Source organism: Hemicordylus capensis, chromosome 1 (genome assembly GCF_027244095.1).
Source record: "Hemicordylus capensis ecotype Gifberg chromosome 1, rHemCap1.1.pri, whole genome shotgun sequence".
Lineage (NCBI taxonomy): Eukaryota > Metazoa > Chordata > Lepidosauria > Squamata > Cordylidae > Hemicordylus > Hemicordylus capensis.
In genome coordinates, this window is record NC_069657.1 from 199863242 (window position 1) to 199885943 (window position 22702).

General features: G+C 43.3%; 1 long non-coding RNA gene across 1 annotated transcript in view; it reads right to left on the minus strand.

Annotated features, from left to right (window-relative positions):
• Positions 1-341: 341 nt before the first annotated feature.
• LOC128347803 (uncharacterized) overlaps positions 342-22702 on the minus strand; it is a 66827-nt gene continuing 44466 nt past the window's right edge. The window contains exons 2-4 of the long non-coding RNA XR_008317729.1: positions 3132-3305; positions 2483-2650; positions 342-667 (exon numbers count right to left, since the gene is read on the minus strand). This is a non-coding gene — a long non-coding RNA (uncharacterized LOC128347803). The remainder of the gene's footprint in view (positions 668-2482; positions 2651-3131; positions 3306-22702) is intronic.

Here is a 22702-nt window from a genome sequence, read left to right on the forward strand (position 1 = left end):
GGTTTTAATGCCTCACCAAACGCGAATTTGCCAACTGTGAGGTTTTCCCAGAACAAAACCCTCACGGTTGGCAAGGGATGACTGTACTTTCATTTAGCAAATTCTGGGGCATTTTCCATTGTGCAGACCGAAACACAGCTAACTCTGTTTTGCCTAGATATCAGGTTCTTCAAGTGGTTCAAATTCAGCCATAAATGATTCAAATGCAGCCAGGATCACTAATCAGCATTAACAACCTGAACACAGAAGAGATCCCCTTCAACAAGCACCATATTATTTTCAACCCAATTCAAACAACTTAGCAATTAACAACATACCCAGGATCAAGCATCATACAAAGATATTTTGAGGGCATCTTTATTAAAGAAAAGGCGTAATAATATGGACAGAAGGTAGCATTTCAATAAAAACAACTTCAGGGCAAATAAAGCACCTCAACCAATGGTGGCAACTTAAACTAGCCAGTAAGTAAAGTTGCTACGTTTTCAGCAGCATTGCCCAAGAGATGGGCTAATCAATATTGTGGCACAGAAGTGAACAAAGCAATAGCCCTCTTCAGACTTTCACAAAATGGGATGCTGTACTTGTCTACCGTCTCCTGAAAGAGCGCCAGTAAGCCACACCCTGGCACTGACATGCTCAAAAACCTCAATCCAACTGTCCATACCTAGGGTGTTCAAAGAGACAAATGCTGTAAGAATGATGGGGAAATGGTTCCCATGATCAGAATGCTGAGGTGGCACCCACCCACACAGTTGCCTCCAGCTGCAGGAGATCACATCTCCTGAAAGCAGCTCCCAAAATAGCTACAATGCAACTGTGGCTGTGTGTAAAAGGGCCTTGGTCTTTCCTGCTTTTCCCATTGCTTCATACATTCTTCCCATCTGTTGGCCAGAAATGGCTAGAGTGTGTGTGTGTGTGTGTGTGTGTGTGTGTGTGTGTATTTTCATGGCACTTCTCTAACCTTCCCATATAGATCCTGCTGAATCGCCCTACCCAGCTAAGTATAATACAGCATTCTAATAAATAAAAGGAGTTGGGTTCAGAAGATAAAAAGAATAGAGGAGAATCTCCAATTCATCCTTTACAATATTGATCAGGCTCACATCTGCAGAGAGAGTGCATAGCACTTCTTTTCCATTGTGACCCTTGGTGTCTATTCATTTAAGCACAGTTTTAGGCCCATACAAGTATGGACAAGAGCTTCAGTGAACTCACCCAGAGATAGTTTCATTGTCCCAGGGTCAGTTCTTATGTTAGGCTCTTAATGAGTGATCACATGTAAGCCAGCCACCCTCTGCCTGTTTCCTGAAGGAGGAAGCAGGTTCTTTCCTTCTTTGTTTTCTCTGCTGTAGCTGTTTGTATGGACACCTACTGGATGGGAGCTTGTTCCCTGCTCCTTCACAATTGCCCTTTAGAACTGCAAAATATATGAACTGGCCCTTAGGCTACAACTCATGCGTTTGAGCCAGCAGAAAAGTAAAATGTACGAGTGCGTCTTAGGATCATCACAACAAGCATGAGATAGGAGAATATTTGTGACATTGACAACTCAGCGACAACCTGGAAAATTGTTCCCCATAGTTCATTGTTGCCATTGCTTAGCCTTCATTCTTGGTGCCTTAAGACCAAGAAAAAGAGGACAACCCATTTGTGATATAATTAGTTTTGGCAAGATAGTAAGATAAAAATAAGCATGTAACTCTGAGCTCCTCGGAGGAAGAGCGGGATAGAAATGAAATGAAATGAAATGTCATTCTCACGACCAAATGGGGTGGGGGGAGCAGAAAGGAAAGCAAGCTCCCACAGGGCTCCTTGGGGCTCTGCCACTTGCATGCCCACATGGGCAGTGTGGTGGCAAGCTCCAGAGCTCAGATGGGAGAGAGAAACTTGTGCTGGCTCCTCCAGGATCCCACAATGCACTGTGTGAGCAGCTGAGCAGCTGCCCTCAGCATTGCAGCAGTTCTGCTCTGCCTGACCCCTCTTTCCCCTGACTCACTGATTAACATGGCCACAGGCCATCCAGGAGCAGTTTTGCAAGCAGCAGAAGTGCAGATGATCAGAGGTAGGAAGGAGTTTATTCTCCTCCTAGCTCACTTTTAAACTGGGTAGCCAACTTGGGCTACCAGGGACAGAGCTTCTGAGTCGGGAGGGCTCCTGGTACCTCAGATGACCAGAAGTACCTGGGACAACTCTCTCCTATTAAGGTAGGTCTGGTCATGAGAATAGCTCCATAATGAAGTACCCCTAACTGACACTTGAACTGTGGCATAGCCACAGTTACCCATGGTCTAGCAATATCCAGACTTGATTACTGCAATGCACTGTGTCTGGGACTGCCTATAAAGACCTCCTGGAAATCATAGTTGGTTCAGAATGCAGCATGTAGACTGCTGACTGGCTGATCACATCTGCCCACTGACAAAATAGTACCACTGGCTTCCTGTGCCTTTCCCAGTGTAAGTGAAGGTGCTCATGTTACCTTATAGAGCCCAATATGGTTTGGGACCAGAGTGCTTCAAGAACATCCTGCTTCCATATGAACCTGCCCATGCCTTAAGATAATCTGGTAAGGCACTTCTCCAGCTTCTTCTGCCAGCTGAAATCAGAAGGATGGCATCTGGATGATGGGCTTCTCTGTGGTGGCTCCCTATATGCCAAAAAAACAACAACAGAAAATAAAGCTGTATACCCAGACGTTCTAAGGGTTTATTTGTTGTGTTTTGCCACTGCTGCTGTAAATCCTCATTTTTGTTTAAATCTTTAACCACAGCTGGATTCTAAGGCAGCTGGCCTTCTATCTGCTGCCGTGTGGCTTTTAACCTTGTGCCATTTTAATCTCTTGTGCCATGGAATTGGGGTGTTTAGTTTTTGTTTGTTTGTTTTGTGAGCCATCCCAAGCAGTATTGCTGGAGGGACAGGATATAAATATTTAAAATAAATATTTGGTGCTAGCTGGGCTGGGCGCAGAGCATTTGTGCCTCTGCTGGCCCACCCAGCCCACTTCTCCCCCCACCCCACCACCACCACCTGGCTGGTCGCAGTTTCTGGCTGGCTTTCAAGACAGCTCGTTCCCTCCTCCTGCCCTCCAGCACCTCTTCATCCTGGTGGCCAAGCCGGCCCACCCTCACCTCATCCCAGCAGCTGAGCCGGCCTGCCACCACCTCCTCATCCCGGCAGCTGGGCTGGCCTGCCGCCGCCTCCTCATCCCAGCGGCCGTTTTCTCCCCGTCCCCATTGCTTGTCCAACAGCTGCTCATGAACTCTTGCAAGAGTTGCCACGCATAGGATTAGTGACAGGTAGGCCTAGGAGAAATAAATATAGAGCTTTTACATTATATTTATGGGTTTTGTTTCCTCTTTTTTGTGAACCATCTTGAATGATTAGGAGGTTATCAATAAAATAAATAATCAAATGTGGGGGTGTTTTTTTGTTTTTTGTTTTAAAGACAATATCCTTGGTTGGCAACTATTTTTTATCAGTGGCCTGCAGTGAACAGGAGTAAAGGGTGAAGGCACCCATCAAAGTGACTTGCCAGCAAGCACAGCCATTGCTCCTTTATGACTTCCCTCCCTCCCCTTCATGCTATCCAGAATAAGAATACTAGGAAGAACAAACCACAGTGTGCCATGTAGAGGTGAGATGCATCTGCCCTTGGCACCCTCTGATCTCCCTTCTTGTGCATTGGTCACCACAGAGAGGAGGTGAGAAAGAAGGGACAGACTGCACCAAACAGTTCCTCCCTTTGCTTGAGGGCTCAGCTCCATCAGGCCCCCTTCTTCCCTCTGTTTCAAGGAGAGAGACTGAAGGTGTCTCTCCTTGGATTCAGATTTAGCCCTTGAGACATCAGCTACTCTTACCCCAGAACTATATACAAACCCACAAGAAAGAAAAGTATCAAGCTTGCTCCACAGTGAAAAGAAAAGAATGCCTCTCGTTCTATTCAAGAAGACATAGGAGGCATTTAGCACTTTGGCATATCAGCATGTAGCTGTGATAGGTTAGATAAACAGAGAGGGCAGTTCAGGTTTTACAGCAAAAACGAAGGGAGCCATGCTGGATATCTCCTTCTGAATCAGGAGGCAGGTAACTTCTATGCAATGTTTAACTAATGTAGAGGTTAAACATTGATTTGACATTTAGCTAGACTGCTGCATTTCATGAGTTGCACCCACATTGCCTATAGTCTAAATACAAACATAAATCTTCACAGGCAGATCTGCCTGAGCAGTACATGCTGGGCAATGAATTACAGTTAATGTCCGAGTCATATTTTGCTGGCAGACCCAGGACTAGTTTAAGGATTTCTTCCTTGCTATGAAGTACTTTATCTTGATTACTAAGAACAGATTGTCCAGTACATTGTAACTCAGAAAGCATCCCAAACTCAGAAAAAGACATTCAGTCCAAGCCAGTTGGAAGGCTACAGGCAACGTGGTGCTTTATCCCAGCCAGTGTTTTCCAATACTGCAATATAGTAGCGGTGCGGAGGAAAGGGAAAGACTAGCCATACAGCCATGTTGCTTTTTCTTACAGAATGTTCCTAGAACTGTTTCCCCTTACAAAATAACCCATGCAACTCTTTGATTCCTGATCATTACAGATCTAGGTACAGATTTTGATGTCATTTTAATGCTTAAAAGGATCCCCAGATACTTATCATGTCAAGGTCTTCCCTTTTTGAGCCTCTTATATTATTACGTATTTTTATTCCACCTTTCCAACCAATGACTCTCCAAGGTAGCTAACAATGTATTAAAAACAATTAAAGCAATGAGCATTAAAAACAGAGTCATAGCCATTCCTTTAAGGGATGTTCAAGAAAAATACATTCTTTAGTTATTCCACTCATTTTCAGTATTAAAAATGCAATTTATTTAGTTATGCTGGACCTCATTAGCTATTCATTTTTTTTAAAATCACATCTTTGCTATTATCATTTTTGTGATTTCCATTTGATTTCACTTGCTGTTGTTTTCAATGGAAGATCCAGTTTCACATACTTTCCTTTACGTACTACATTTTGTATTCTTTCTATCCTCCAAGGAGTTCATGGCAGCATGGATAGTTCTCCTCCCATTTTATCTTCACCACAACCCTATGAGGTAGGTTAGAGAGAGAATAGGTGATTGGCTCAAAGACACCTAAGGTGCTTCATGGCTGAGTGAGGATTTGAACCTGGTTCTCTCCTGTCCTCTTCTGCTGGTGGTAACCTCTGTTTTCCATCCTATTGATATGACATCTGCATGCATATATGATTATCCATCTAAAGAATCAGACCTGCATATTTTCAGACAGATAGTAGAAAGGATGGCAATTTTATAGATCATTCAAAAGCATGTACAGAAAAGGGTGCACAGAAAGCACAGCCTATTTACTGTGGACTGAGTGTGAACATAACTAAATGAGGATGAACTCACACAGGCAAAAAACCAAGCCTTCCACATCCTCTCTTATAGACTCCCAAGTTCTCCACTTGCCATTGTGACTAGAGGATTCTGTGTGGAACAAGACCTAACATAATGTTGGACACTTGCTAGAATGGTTGGAATTCAAGATTTTAAAAATCCACAGGATTAGTCTCCCTTTTCCTAAGCTCTCTCCTACACTCCCTTCAACCTCCATCTTACCTATTCTGAACTCATTCGTGACTCTGACATTCGTAACTAGTAACAAATGAAACGAATTGACTACATTTGTTTTGATTACAAAATGAGTGCATACCCCTAGCCTTCTTTTCTTCTCTGGAAGCAACAGAACAACTTTTTGAATATGTGTATGCTCCCACACAGATTCCATTTCTGTTCTTTCAGAATAGATTCTCTTATTTGGGGGGTTTCCACAGTTTTTTCAGGGAGTCTTCCATTACTTATTTACCCCCAACACGAAATACTGAATAATGACACAAAAAGGTTCTTAACAGAGAAGGGGAAAAAGACTATGGGTGGAGAAAAAAAGCATCTGAATATTCCAGAATATTTCTATATTTTTCCTCCCCCAAAACTCTCTTTCACCTATTGCTTTCCATGCTTCAGCAAGTCTACTCCAGATTTTCAGTATCAATATAGACTACTGTTACCCAAATTCAGTCCCTGGAATCTCCATACAGGGCTGAGAAAAATTCCTGCCTGAAATCCTAGAGAGCTGCTGTCTGTCAGAGTGGACAATACTGTGCCCAATAGACCAATGACTCAGTAGACAGCAGTTTCCTATGATTTACTGCAATGATACAGTGCATAAAATTGCAGCATGAATGGAGTGAGTTTATTCCATGAATACATAGTGATTTGCTAATTTTAAAAGTATTTTATAATATATGAAGTCTGGTATGTTTACTTCATTGTAAATATATATTCTGGATTTGGTGAGTGTAGGATGAGGTCTAAGAACAGGAGAGAGTAATTATTTTCCTTCTTGGTGCCAAAGTCCTTGAATATCTGATGCCAAAGCCTGAATTGGCTCTGCCACTAGTTTCGTCATTAGTTTAAGTTTAAAAAAAGTTGAGCTCCATGAAGATTACCTTATTCAGCGTGACAAGCAGTTATTCACTCAAAGCCTCATTTATGCCCATGGCTCTACACCAAATCAGCAAATGCCATCAGCTGTGTGATAGAACAAAGCAAGCACATTCTTGACTGCATCCTGCTGATAAATTCATAAATAAATCCAGACTGGAGAACACAATCCAGCCCTAATGGACATGTGTGCATTCACACTCTCTAGATCATCAGGCATCAGAAGCAAATGGAGTATAAATTAGGGGTGTGCATTCATTTCCAAAACAAATGAAAAACAAGCCAAATGGCCCATTTTGTTCTGGTTCTGTTCGTTCCAAGACAAACATGATGTGCACTGAATTGGGTTCATTTTTGGATTCCCATTTGTTATACATTAGCACTTGGGCTGGGATTGCTTGCTCTGTCCAGCAGGTAGCAGGTGTCATTTCAGACACTGAACCAATTAGGTGTCAGGTGAAGAAGATGCAGCCTGCTGCCACTGTCAGACACTCCCCCTGCCTCCACTCCCTATGTACATTTGTCCTACATGTAGTTCTTATCTGTGAAGGTCTCATTTGTATCTCATGAGATGTATAACCTCCCACTGAAGGAAACTTCACATCTCCTCATCATTTCTCGAGGACAAGAAAGGGACAATAGAAAGAAGTATGGAGAACAGGAAAGGGAAATCCCTCGTTGTTCACCAACAAAACATAGGCCACCACGTGGTGTAATATCAGAAGTCACGTTGTGTTCTCAGAAGTGTGAATATATTATGAGGCTCAAATTCTTATAGAAAGATTCTAAATTCACCTGTGCAATGTATTACATTCAGGGGTGCACAAATCCAGATGCTCAGTAGCCATGGAGCTTATAAAATGGGTATTACCCATGGGCTGTAATTTCCAGGTAAGTCTGAGCCCTGAAAGAAAGTCAGTGGGTGTGTTTGGGGGACGGGGAGGGAACAGACCAGAAAGCTTCAATGAAAACAGTATGCCTCTTTCTCAGTGAGAGGTCTTTATCTCTCCCAGTCTGATTCCCAACCAGGGATGACTCTCGCCCAGTCTGACTCTCAAGCTGATGCTCCCCCCCAAAAAAATATTTTGTGCTCCCCTATCCACCAGACAGGAACTTGACAGCAAAGAGTAAGGCAGCACAGTCATAGTATCTTATGTTCCTATAGTTTGAATTAATTTAAAAAGGCTTCTGTTGTTTAAAGAAGCCTCATTCACTCTCTCCTCTACCCCAAAACAAGCAGCAGAAGTTATTACAACCAGGTAAGAAACTCCTCCAGCCTCCACCAGGCCAACCCCTTAGCTTCCTTCTTGGCCAGGTACTGAGTTGGGTGAGACTATGTGTACCAGGTAGGGATGTGTACAAAACTGGTTCAGTTTGAGTCCAAACCAGACTCGAACCGAACCAGGCATGTTCGATTTTGGCACCTACTGGCTTTGAACCAGTTTGAATTTGAACCAGTTTGGGCCCAGTTCAAGGGTGCCATGGACATTAAATGTTTGGGTGTTTTTTTTTAAAGGTGGACTTACCACTGGTGAGGGCTTCAGTGACTCGGGGGTGCTGCTGTGGCCATGGGGTGTCTCTGGCAGTTTATCCGCTCTCCACCAGCCTACCCCGGTCTCCTACAGGCCCGTTTGGCCCATTTCAGGACCATTTCAGCTCTCTGTGAGCATGTGGTGGCCATTTTTTAGGCCGCCGCACATGTGCATGGGCCATTTGTGTGGTCAGGCCACTTGTGTGGCCTCAAAAATGGCCACCACATGCTCACAGAGGGCTGAACCAGCCTGTAGGAGACCGGGGAGGGGGGAATTTTACTAGCTGAGCTTATTCTGCGCGGCTCTCAGAAGCCTCCCTGTTTACAGCTGCATCTCCAGGCTTGGATATTGCACTTTTGCTATGCTCAGGAGCTGCACCACAATGTGAGCTCCCAGTTTATGTTATACATGGGGACAAGTCGCTTAGTTGGCAGTGGACTGGTGGCCCCTAGATCTGGGCAGCAAGTAACACAAATTGCAAAGGGGATTAGCTTCACACACCCTCTCCCTCTGAGGGGGCCTGGCTAAGCAGACTCCAGAACTAACTATTGCAAGTTATCTGGCATCCAAGGTTATTTTGGACTTAGGATGAACTCTAAAACTCCCCTCATCCTCTCACAAGAGAGATGACACCTGATGCTAACAAAACAATTAGGCCAGGAAGGGAAGGCAGATAAGACAAGTGCAGCAGCAGACTTCCTCACAAGAGGGATGAATCAGTGACATAACTTTGAAAAGGTGCACATCAAAACTTTTGATTGAATTATTGGGAGAGTCAGTCCCAGCACAGGATACTCTTTTGACACACCTGCACACCCTAGTTTTCATTACAATCAGCCTTGCATGCAATAGGCGATTCACACACCTTCCTACTCAGCAAGGATGATCAGGCACAATGGACTCCCCTATTCAGCAGAGCATGACAACAGCAAAGTGCCCCCAAGGCACATTTTGGGATATAAGTATCCCTAACCCCATGACTCAGTGTGCTTCCTCATGTATTATACACTTGGGACTCCACTGCTACAAGTGCTCCCTTGTCCTTCTAGCTCGGGACTCCAGCTGCAAAACATCTTTGTGCTCTCTTGTGCTTTACACTGGGGACTCCACTGCAACAAGAACTCCAGCAGGCCAACTTGGTGTGCCCCTCTCTATTGAGGCCACCTGAGCTGAAATCACTACCTGGATTGGTCCGTGTACCAATCCAGCCAGTGTACCTAGCAGGTGCAGGAAGCTGGGTCCATCGAGAAGCCATTCTTGTGGGCATCTCTCCACACTAATTCCTACAACTCTCCTGATTTCCACTTTGTCTCATCAGATGGACGCTAGTCTCCAGCTGCCCGAATCGGATCTTTGTGAGGACAGGTGATATAGTCTCTTGCCCGGCTCCTTCAGGGCTGAACCTATCCCTCTCTCTAATTTCTGAAACCTTACACCCCTATCTTAAAGTAACTCTCTCTAGCCCACCTGGGAATTTCCACATAATTTGGAACTTAAAGCTAAATGTGCTTTATAATAGTCTATTAATAAACATATTGTATTACTTTTATGCTAGGACTGCCTAGTAACTTAGTCTTATTACTTTTAAACCTCTCTCCCAAGCTGGTTTTCTTCAGACATTTGCACAAATTAAAACTGCTTGGAACTGTCTCCCATTTTGAGCTAAATTCTCCACATTCCCCCAAACTGGGGGTGTTGACCAATCATCCTCAAGGCAGTTCCATCAACAGGAACCACCAGCAACACACACACATACACACACCGTAGCTGCTGCAGCACCTCCTGAGGCCTCTGAAGCCCTTGGTGGCAGTAAGTCTGCCTCCCCCCACCCTTATTTTTTTGACAAAATGTAACTCCCATGGCACCCTTGAACCGGAACCGAACCGGCCCTGGGAGTTCAGCTCGATCCAAACCAGACCTGATCTGGTTTGAGGTCGAGCCCTTGAACCAAGCCGGCTCAAGGTCGAGCTGGCTCACACATCCCTAGTGCCAGGGAGTGCAAGGTAATCTCCCCTGCAGGTTTTGGTTGGCCTGGTACTGTCCCCTCTCTCCCCATCCCAGTCTTTCCTGCCACATGGTCTTTGACAGGAAGCGAACACTAGTCCGGAAAGCAGATTGGAAAGTCCGGCCTTACATTGGCTCATTTTCCGAATAAGTTTTAAAATGTCCAGCAAGCTTCATTAATAAGGTAAATAAGCTAACAACATTGCCTTATCCCTATAAATTTTTAATGTATAGATCCTCATTCCCTTACTAATGTTCTTTGCCACCCCTTTGCTCCCCCAAACTACCTGTTCTAAAATCACCCCTGCTCCCAAATTTTACCATTAAAAAAAAAAAAAAACAACTTATGGTCATGATTCTTTTAAGACTCTTCACTTTAACAGTAAACAACACTACAACCCAATTCAGTGGAAGTGCCATTCAGACTGAGAGTGTATGTGTGAGAGTGAGACTGATATTCAGACAAATCCCAAGGCTCACTCTTGGATATTTTAAAATGTAAATTGTGAAAAAAGCGGTGTCTGTCTTTTGTATACTTCACAATAACTTTAGCATAGCAGTGCGATCCACACAGGACAAACAGCCAGTCTTTTCTGAACCAAAAGATATGTATCTTTGCATCCCCAGATGATGGTGTAGTGGTTACACTAGGACAGGGAAGACCTGAGTTCAAATCCCCATTCAGTATCTCTAATGAACATAAAAGCTTCCTAAATGCTGGTCTGTAACTGTTGATGGTTGCATTAATAGAGCTGCATTAACACAACAGAGGAAAGCACCCATTTTGAAAAGCTGTTACAGTGTGGCTTCGGTTGCAGCGGCAGCTGTCCACTGTGGCTGCCTGGAGTTCATAGCACAACAGCTGAAAAGATATGACTGCAACAGGGTGCACCATTGAGCCCTATGTATGAGCACTGTCAGGCTTGAAGACTTGAGTAACCTAACGCTTTACTCTGAACAGCCCTAATCTCTCCCTTGGCACAGGAGTGTGACTTCAACAGATTGTGCATACCTTCACTCCATATGGAAACCAACAGCTTCATTAGAATTATGTATCAGCAGCGATCCCTCATCTCAGTCCAAAACTCCCAGCTGCTCTCCATTACTCAGGGTGAAAATATGCTCTGCAATATGAAACCACTTGAATTATCCAGGTATTTTGAAAATAAATGCTATCTTGCAGGATGGCCATCAGGCTGATGCATTGCTTCATTCCAATACACTTTCAACTTTTGTTTCTCTGCCCTCTTCCCCACCTACCCACCAGGCGACTTTTAAAAACACAATTCATGGTTAGTATACAGTATACTGTATTCCCAAAATATTGCATCTAGTTTATTCGATGCTTGGTCTCCCACTAGCATGAAAGTTCAAATCACTTACATGGGTATTTAGAGGCTATAATGCCCTGTATATTCATTAAGCACCCAAAACATTCTAAGGGCAAGATCTTACTGTCATGTTTCAGATACATCCTATCTGCACTTATTTTTATATGAGGGGGGAAAAGAATGCTTGAACTGTGGAATGTTACACAAATGAAATATATGATATGGTCAGACCTCACTAGAATACTGTGTTCAGTTCTAGGTACTAAATATTAAGGAGAACAATGATAAACTGGAACAGAAAGGTATGAAAGAATTCTTATTCTGATCCCATCTTTAAATAATACCAGGAGCCCTCACAGCATGTTCATATGCAAAGACTTTAGCGTGATATGGAAAGTGTAGGAGATGACAAGATGCTCATACATAACTCCTTGATTGTAGCCCTATTCAGACATTATATTGTACAATTGTATGGATGTCTGTACATTTGTACATATGTGAATGACTGTACCTGCATTCATTTTAAAAGTGAGCCTGGGCCCAGGCCCCATGAATGCATGGTACAAACAGAAGTGTACTGCTGTACCTGTGTTCAACATATTAATAACTGTACCTGTTATTACAATCACTGTGTATAAAACGGTACCTATGTACACTGTATACCTGTTGTACAAGTGTTGAACATAATTATTATTGTTATTTACATTTTATATCCCGCTTTTCCTCCAAGGAGCCTAGAGCGGTGTACTACATAATTAAGTTTCTTCTCACAACAACCCTGTGAAGTAAGTTAGGCTGAGAGAGAAATGATTGGCCCAGAGTCACCCAGCTAGTATCATGGCTGAATGGGGATTTGAACTCGGGTCTCCCTGGTCTTAGTCCAGCACTCTAACCACTACACCAAGCTCATAGTGTAATGTGTTAACAGTACATACATTTCTATCATAATGACTGATATGGGCCTGTCCTATGACAATTGCAATACATCAGCATCTGCTGAAGCATTTTTAGTGAAAACATCATACACTAACTAAAATATTGATCTTACTGAAAAGGTTTAGGTAGCTTGAAATCCAACGCTGTCACCATGAGGAATAATAAATGGAGGAACGGACTGGTAAACACAAACACAGACTAGCAGAAAACAAAAAACTTTATTTGTCTGTGCTAAATGGAAAAGAGGCACCTTTCAAAGTAGCAATTATCTCATGTTTAGCAGAAGAGCAAAGGGCCCTGTTCAGCATCCCAGCACAGCATCCTTCCTTCTAGTGGCTGTTGTTGCGGTTATCTTTGTATGTGTGTTTTAGTCTGTGAACCCTTTGGGGACCAGGAACCATCTTATTTTTTATATGTAACCTTCTTTGTGAACTTTTTTTTTGTTGAAAAGTGGTATATAAGTAATAGTAATCTTTAAAAGCAAAACCATAAAGAGAAGTCCAGAAAATGTGCAGTGTCAAAACTGAATTGTCATTAAAGTTATTCATGGAAGACCCACTGTTAAGTGGATTTTGAAAGTTCTCATTTCTGTATCCGAGTTCTTACTTTTCTCACTAATAGCATATGCTACCTGCTGGAACTATTTAATCTTTAACAGCAGTTTCTAGTGATGATAATGACAAACATTCCTCATCCTAACTTTTCTACTATGAACTTACTTTGAAACCGAAGAGATCTGTCTTCAAAAAAGATGTGTGTTTTTGTAAGTAGACTGTAAGTAGACAATGTTAATTTCAGCAAAATCCAGATTTTCCCAAACAAGGAGTTGAAAACAGTTCTTGTGTTCAGAAGTGCAGCTAGGTAATTTTACCACCTGGACCTGATGGTGTTATGCCCCTCCCCCCACCCCCCACACACTATGCTTACCTGTTGATGGATTCCTAAACTTAGGCCAAATTCTTACTTGCATCATGCCAATGAATTCAAATGCAACATGGAACATTAATCAAAAACAACTTCGAGCAACCCTTTTGAGAACTAAATCTCAAAAATAACATGTGGCTCTGTCTGTCAAATGAAAATCTGCAACATAGGTTTCCTGCTTTCCCACCAGCTACACAGTCTTTAGAGCACCTTATAATTATTATTGAATAAGCACATAATACAATAAAAACCAATGATGTTTAGGGATCATTAGGAAGGGGGGTGAAAATAAGAATGCTAGTATTATAATGCCTTTATACAAATCTACAGTGCAGCCACATTTGGAGTACTGTGTACAGTTTGGGTCACCAGATCTTTAGAAGGATATTGCAGAACTGGAAAAGGTGCAGAAGAGGGCAACCGGAATGATCAGGAACCTAGAGCACCTTCCTTATGAGGCTAGGCTACAGCATCTGGGGCTCTTTGGTTTGGAAAAGAGGCTACTACGGGCAGTCGCAGAGTGAGGTGGCGGCCCATGTCCGGACATCGCCGCGGCCCCCTGGCCCCGCGTCTGAAGTCAGACGTGGAGGCGTTGTTTCCCTCTCAAATGTGGTTGCACGGCCCCATTTGGAAGGGAGACCAGACCGCGCTGTGTTGGGCAGTGCGGGCTGGAGCAACACTCCCTGCCTGTAAAGGCAGGGAGAGCCGTTCCATCCGCACTGCCAAAGCAGTGCTGGCCAATCTCCCTCTTAAACAGGGCTGCGCAGCCAGTGGGCACTGCCAATGCAGCGTGGGCAGATTTCACTCCCACACGGCCCCATTTGGGAGCGAAATAATGCCCCCATATCTGACATCAGGCACAGGGGCGTGTCGGGGCTGTGAGATGCGGCCTGTGACCCTGATTGGCAGCAGCCCAGGTTCTCTGAACCCCTCCGCCCAATGGTGGCTCCGCCCCTGACTACAGGGAGACATGATAGTGGTGTATAAAATGATGCATGGAGTCGAGAAAGTGGACAGAGAGAGTTTTTCTCCCTCACACTAGAACCAGGGGCCATCCTATGAAAACGAAGGTTGGGAAATGTAGGACTGACAAAAGGAAGTACCTTTAACACATATCATTTTTTAAAGTCAACTTTAAAAAAGTCTTTAAAGACACATCTGTTTGACAGGCTTTTAATTAAATAGTGTTTTATTGTTTTTAAAATATTTTAAAATATTAAATTGTTGCAATGTGTCAATCTTTTCTGTCGTCATTTATTTTGTTTTAATTAATGTTTTAACTTTTCTGTCATTTATTCTGTTTTAACTAATGTTTTAGCCCCTGGTGGCGCAGTGGTAAAACTGCCACCCTGTAACCAGAAGGTTGCAAGTTCAATCCTGACCAGGGGCTCAAGGTTGACTCAGCCTTCCATCCTTCCGAGGTTGGTAAAATGAGTACCCAGAATGTTGGGGGGCAATATGCTAAATCATTGTAAACCGCTTAGAGAGCTTCCAGCTATAGAGCGGTATATAAATGTAAGTGCTATTGCTATTAAACTCTCTGTTGTAAATCGCTCAGAGACATGAGTTTGGGCAGTATAGAAATATGTTAAATAATAAACAAATAAATAAAAAAATTAATCTATGGAATTCTCTGCCATGGGACATGGTGATGGCTTCTAGCTTGGATGGCTTTAAAGGGGGCTTAGACAAATTCATGGAGGAAAGGTCTATAAATGACTAATAGTCAATGGCTATAGGCCACCTCCAGATGCAGATGCACGATGCCTCTAAATACCAGTTGCAGGCAAGCAACAGCAAGAGAGATGGTATGCCCTCACCTCTTGCTTGTGGGCTTTCCAGAGGCATCTGGTAGGCCACTGTGTGAAACAGGATGCTGGAGCAGATAGGCATTGGGCCTGATCCAGCAGGGCTCTTCTTACATTCTTAGGATCTATATAGTCACACTAGCAGGGGATAAGCAAGAACCTTTTATTCCCTTCTGTCTGTAGCCCCTCATTATACTGCTATCCAAACTTCATAATACTTTTGCCTTATACTTAGAAAGGAGTTCTCCCTGTGCTTCACCTGCACAGCAACTTCCCATCTTTCGAGTGCTGACAGTCAGAGTAAACACCCCCTGGCCCCATTTACTTTGAAAGAGACATGGGGTCTGACTCTCTCTTCATCATCCCACCTCTTCCTCCTTCGCATCACTGCCTCCTCCTTCCTCTGCCATGGCTCCCACCACCACCACCTCTTTCCTTCATACTAGCTCTCGCTGCAGCCAGCACAGAAGAATCAGCCCACATGCACAAGCAAGCAAACCAGTTTTCCCGCTCTTGCCATGGCAGGAGCCTACTGGAAGAAGCCACAGGCATGCATGCTCCTGTTTATGAGGTGCATGTGCTCCTGTTTATGGTTAGGGTGCATGCGTGCCTGACCCATCACCATTTGCAGTAGGGTCTTCCTGCATCCAGCAGGAGAATCAGTTCTCTTGCTTGCACGAGAGAGCCAATTCTCCCGCTCTGGTTGTGGGAAAAGCCACTGCCAGTACAGAGGCTGTAGGCAGGGGGCAGGAAGAAAGGTATCAGCATCAGTGGGGGGGCCCATGTGCTCCAGTGGGGGGAGGAGATTGCTGACACTACTGGAGGGGCCCTTCTGAGAGTGGACGGACTAGTGCCCTGAAGACCAGGCCCAATGGTGCCTCTGCTTCTGTTAAAGGAGTAGCATAGTAGGAGCCCCTGGTGGCGCAGTGGTAAAACTGCCGCCCTGTAACCAGAAGGTTACAAGTTCAATCCTGACCAGGGGCTCAAGGTTGACTCAGCCTTCCATCCTTCCGAGGTCGGTAAAATGAGTACCCAGAATGTTGGGGGCAATATGCTAAAATCATTGTAAACCGCTTAGAGAGCTCCGGCTATAGAGCGGTATATAAATGTAAGTGCTATTGCTATTACTATAGTAACTATTCCACCAAGGTTTCATTCCATGGCTATTACCATTAGAGAGTTACCTGGTATTGTCAGGAGGGAGATCGTATGAAGTAACTATAGGGCAGTTTTCTAGAACTTAGTCATCCTATGTTTTACTGTGGTGTATCTTTTTCATTTTCATATTTTTTTTTAATAGTTGGGTGAGACGCCAAGAAGTTTTTGGTAGAGATTTCTAGCCTCCTCACAGAAGCCCCCAGGTTTTCCTGTTGAATGACAGCTGAATCATGTGCTCAGACAACGTAAAACCTTCACCATGCTTACAGACTGCTATAGCCTATAGGGTATGTGAAGGAGAGGGGGAGGATTGTAGTGAATGTGCAGTTTGAGCATTTATGTTATTGCAAATGAAGGAAACTCAAAATAGCTATTAAAAAGTTAAACGAGTCAATACAAAGAAAACAGTGTTTTCTCCTGACTTTTTTCTATTGAAAAATGGGAGACGTTATAAAGATCTTGCTTGAAAGTCTGTTTGAAGTGCAAATTCAGAGCAATCTTAATCAGTGAGGATTTTGTCACAGTTGAATGAGATGTGGTTTTATATACCAATATATAAAATCAATATTTTTCTAAGTTGGTTTCATATAATAGAACATTTTTCTACTGTACAACCCCCCCCCACCCCAAGTCCTGCTATGCTGCCTCATCATGGCGGGGGGGGGGCATTCCTGGGAGAGATGAGTGAAGTACTCAGGGAGGTATATTCCCAGTAGGGTCACCCAAAGTGCGAAGTTAATCCCAGCTAAAGTAAGCAGGCATCTATATTGGGCAGCAACGAAATAGGAAGGTGCTGGAGGCGGACAATCACTTCAGTGGCAATGACAAAGGCATAATATCATACTGCACAGGAGAAGGCAATGGTAAACCACTCCTGTATTTTAACAAGAAAGCACAGGGATAGACAAAACATGGAATGTAAGAAACATGGATATGGGGAAGCTCGACACAGTGAAAATGAAATGAATCGACTACAGATTGACATCTTGGGCATCAGTGAGTTAAAATGGACTGGAATGGGACACTTTCAGTCAGAAAATCATACTGTTTATTATTCAGGACATAAAAACCAAAGAAGGAATGGTTTTGCTTTCATAGTCAGGAAGGATATAGCAATGACAGTACTTAGGATTGACTGTCAACAGTAAAGGATCGTAGGCCGCAAACTGGCACTTGGTAGGGTTGCAATGACGGCCTTGGAAAGGATATTTAGATGCCGTGACGTATCTACACCTACAAAGATTAGAATCGTTCAGACAATGGTTTTTCCCATGTCACTCTATGGATGCAAAAGCTGGACTTTGAAGAAGCAAGATAGAAAAAGTACTAACGCTTTTGAACTTTGGTACTAGAGAAGACTTTTGAGGATATCATGGACAGCCAGGAAAACAAACAAATGGATCACAGAACAAATCAATCCAGAATTTTCACTCGAGGCACAAATGACCAGGCTCAAACTATCATACTTCGGACACATTATGCGAAGACCCAGCTCCCTTGAGAAGTCCATTATGCTGAGAAAAGTTGAAGGAAAGAAGGAAGAAGAGGATGGCCAGCAGCAAGGTGGATGGATTCGATTACGACAGCAATGAATATACCACTGAGAGACTTTAAAGGCCAAGTTGAAGACCGATCATCCTGGAGAGAATCTATCTATGTGATGGCTAAGGGTCAACACCAACTTGATGGCACTTAATCAATCAAATCAATCAATCACACAATTTCAATAAACAAATGAGATACACGTAATGCAGACTTAGAATGCTTAAGTGTGTTCTTTTTAAAGGCAATTTTTGTACTGCACTGAGTTTCTCTCCCACTTCCAGTGTATAGTAAGTGTATAGCCACTTACATAAATTTGATTTTATTGGTATATAGCAGTCAGAACTATAACAGAGTGATGCAGCAGGGGAAATGTAACATACGTGTGTGTGTGTTAAGTCTTAGGCTGTATATTAAAAGGACTATTTCAAATTTTTAGAAGTTTAATAAGGAGACCATTACAAATCATCATTATTTTGCAAAATTAGATTTTCAATTTTTTATTAGAATGTATTAACAACGCCAATTCTGGTTTAATGGGAGGGGCAAAATCAGGTTGGTTCAACATGCTGTAATCAATTGTATTGATATGCAGTGTCATCTACAATGTTTTATACTGCCCAAAGAAATTTACACAGAGGGTTGAACAAAAGAAAAATATTGCAGTGCAATCAGGTTTATATTCCATGGTATCATTCACTTTCAAACATCAGACATTAAATGATGCCCAGCATCGATTACAGTGTGAGCACATGTTAACTCACAAGGGTATTTGCTTTTACTTAAGCAGCTGGTTTTGGTCATTTATTATGATTATGTGCTATCTGTGGTATATTTCACTGCAATCCAGCAAGGGACCATCCACGCACTGAAGCAGACTCTCACCAAGGTATCCTGAACTTGATGGGGACCCATGTGTGCAAGGCGCAGCAGCTGTGTTTATAATGGGGATGTCTCCTAAATTTCATCTAGCATTTTTAGTAGTATTAATCTATTAAGCAGCTCACCATGAGGTAGTGTTGTGATTGTTTTTGCCCTATGTGAAGTAGTTTTAAACTCTGTTTAAAAATTCACAGTTCCAGCCTGGCAGGAAAAGAACACTCTCCCATTGGCTGAGATGATTATGACAGCAATGCTGCTCAAACTCCCTGCAGTCCTCTGAGATTTATGGGAGGACTGGCTGAGTTGTGTAGACCTGTTTTACGTCGATTCCTGAAATTGACGGGGAAAGTATTTGTAAAAGGAAATTCAGGAAGTTTGCCATTTGTAGATTCCTGCACGATTGCAAATTTCTTTGCTGGCAATAGAGATTACTTTGGAGTGGAAATGAGGGGAGTGAAGACTACAAGGTCTTCCATTTCTGTCATGGCTGGTGAAATCTTGTGAAATCTGCCCACAGGGAATGAGAAATCTCTTAAAAAAATAAAGAGCAACCATAATTGCACTTGAATGATTTAGCTCATGTCTGAGGTAAATAGGGAAACCGGCTCAGTCGCATAGGCCTTGGCTCCCTGGCTGTCACAGTGACCTCTTTATTAATTCCTTCTGCCAAACAGTGGCTACTTCCTTCATTTACCTCAAAACTGCTAGGCCTCAGTGCACCTATTTGGTTTTTACTACCCTCCGTCCTTGTACCTCATAAGCAGAAGGGGCTGCTAAGTTCCTTGTAAGGGCCCGAGAGCCCAGGACTTTTAGGCATGACAGGTAGACATCCAACTGTGCAACCTTACCTACCATACAAGGATGGTAAAGTGACACAATATGAAGGAAAAGGTCACTGTTGTATAGAAGCAGCAACAATAACATTGCTAAATATTTGAAACCTATGTGACAGAACAGGCCCAATCTACCACAAAGACACGATTCAAATATTATAATGGTTGCCCTTTATTTTCAAGATATTTGTATTTCCAGAGGGGGGCCAGATTTTGCCAGTCCTTGCAGAAATTCTTCTCAGCTGTTACTATAGCAAAAGGCAACAAGTTGTTCTAGTAAGAACTAATCAGCCTACTTTCCTTTCACTGTCTCTACAACTGGATTAAATTTGGTTGAAATCAAGGTCCGCAAGTAAGATCTCTTGCACCTCAAATGTTCATGCATCTGCCATCTTGGATCAGGTGGATGACATTACAAACTACACCATTGAGGTGTCCCTGTGTGTCACTCACTACAAGTATACCAAATTTGGTTCAAATCGGTTAGACTGTCCACAAGTTAGTGCATTTGCGCCTCAAAAGTTCACATGTCTGCCATCTTGAATCGGTGTGGATGACATCATCACAAACTATGCCATTGAGATGTCCCTGTGTGTCACTCACTGTAACTGTATCCAATTTGGTTCAAATGGGTTAGACAGTACACAAATTAGCCGGCTTGCACTTCAGGCATTCACATGACCACCATCTTGAATTGGGTTGGATGACATTACCACAAACTATGCTGTTGAGGTGTCCCTATGTGTCCCTACAATTGTACCAAATTTGGTTCATATTGGTCTAGGCATTGCGAAGTTGATGGGGGGCACACATACGGAAGTACACACACAGAGAATGTCGGGTGATCTCATAAGCCTAATGGAAAGTAGGCTAAAAGGGGCAGGAAACAAGATGGAGGTGCTCATTGTTGGGGGTCATCATCTGCAAGACAGTATAGAACTTCCTGTTCTAGATGAGGTTACACTCCCCCAGAAAACACAGGATTGTAGCTTGGTGTGCTCTTCGACCCTTCTCTCACCTTGGTGCCTCAGGTTGAGGCTGAGGACTGGAGCGCCTTTACCAGCTGTGATTGATTCAACAACTCTGCCCGTTCCTTGAAGGAAATGACCTGAAAACAGTGGTACTCCAGCAGGTAACCTCCAGGTTGGACTACTGCAATGCACTCTGTGTATGGTTGCCTTTGTACATAGTTTGGAAACTTCAGTTAATTCAAATTGTGGCAGCCAGATTTGTCTCTGGAGTAACCCAGCGAGACCATATTATGTCTATTCTTAAACAGTTGCACTGGCTGTTGTTTCTGGGCAAGGTACAAGGTGCTGGTTATTAATTTTAAAGCCCTGAGTGGTTTATGTCCAGGTTACCTGAGAGAGCACCTTTCTCTACAAGATCCCTACCGCTCATTAAGATCATCAGAAGGGGGTCCATCTTTGGGTGCCATGGGTTCATCTGGTGGCAACCTGGGATCAGGCCTTCTCAGTTGTTACCCCTGGGTTGTGGAACACACTCCCCATGGATATAAGGATTATCTTCCTTAGAGGTCTTCAGGAGGGCCTTAAACTCCCATCTTTTAAGCCTGACTTTTAATTATGTCTAGTTTTAATTTAAGTTTAATCTGGTTTAAATGTTTTTTAAAATTGTTTTATTATGTTTTTTAAAAATTATTTTAATATAAACTGCCCTGAGTCACTTTAGGAAGGCCTGTATATAAACTGAATTGAATGAATGAATGAAAATAAACATTGGAATGGTCCTGACACAACAACAACATGGATTTCTCACTGAACACCTTTTCTCTTCTCACTGAATTTACCCAAGCTTTCCTTCCTTCTTTTCTGTAGCTACATGCATTTTTTCTTTCTGGAGTGCTTTTTGTTCTACACACTTGTAACTTCTGAATTTTTCAAAATCACGCTTGTTTTAGGTCACATTACTGCAGGAAACTTCATTCTCCATACTCACAATGATCAGGTCTCAAAGAAAAAGAGCAGCGATGATGACCCAGCAGAGTCAACATGGCTGTTGCCTGTTTTTGTTGGGGGGGGGGTTGGGGGGGGGCAAATAGGCATTTCAAGCCTGGATTTCAGCTGCATATGAGCAGATGTCAGTTTTAAAAAACCAACAACACTAGGGACTTTTACACACATGGCTTTTAGTTCGCATCTCCTCCAGAACGGAGGGTGCGAATTAACATATCAGCAGGATTTAGCCCAAAGTCAGAGTGAGCTATCAGGGACCAGTTCACACACGATTCTGGCTCTCTCCAAATTAGGGCTGCGCATTCTAGCTTAGCCTGAATTATGTCTGGGGTAAAAAAATCCTCTATTTGCAGCAGCTTTTTCTGGGGGGGGGGGGCGGGGAGAGGTTTCTGGTATGCCCTGATGCTTCTCCGCAATGTGTGGAGGGACCATTGCCAATAAATTGGGTTCGGGTTTTTTGGTTTTGTTTTTTGCAAAACTCACACTTTCGTGTGTGTGTTTTAAATATTTGCTGGTTGGATTTGCGGAACACCAAGAGTCAGCAGAGTGGGCTGCTTGGCAACTTGTCTCACCGGTCTTCCGCAAGGAAGGGAGTTTGACAGCTGTGTTCCTTACTGACTGCTTTTACAACTGTGACTAGCTCTGCTTGGGAAGAATCTAAGCCGTTATTGAAATGGGCTAAATGGAGAGCTGGTGCCCTTTCAGAATCTGTAATAAGAGAAATATAGCAAAGGGCTTTGGACACTGGAAGTACTGCTTGCTGTGTACTTCTTCAAGGCTGCCTCCTTCCCCCTCCCCCATAGCCTGCCTTTTCTCAGCAAGCAGGGTGGAAACTGAAGGCTGGTGGAGAAAGAAACTACCTGTGATCAATCATGTAGCTTTGGCAGTGTTTACCTAGGATGGAGCACAGGCAAAGTAGAGCCAGCCACACATAGCAATAGCAATAGCAATAGCAATAGCACTTACATTTATATACCGCTCTATAGCTGGAAGCTTTCTAAGCGGTTTACAATGATTTAGCATATTGCCCCCCAACATTCTGGGTACTCATTTTACCGACCTCAGAAGGATGGAAGGCTGAGTCAACCTTGAGCCCCTGGTCAGGATTGAACTTGTAACCTTCTGGTTACAGGGCGGCAGTTTTACCACTGCACCACCAGGGGCTTTTGCTGGTGATGAGGAGGGGGTGTGGTGGTGCAGTGATCACAACATTTGCAAGTAGGCTTTGGGCAGGGGGCGATCCCATTTGCAGAGTTTGCTT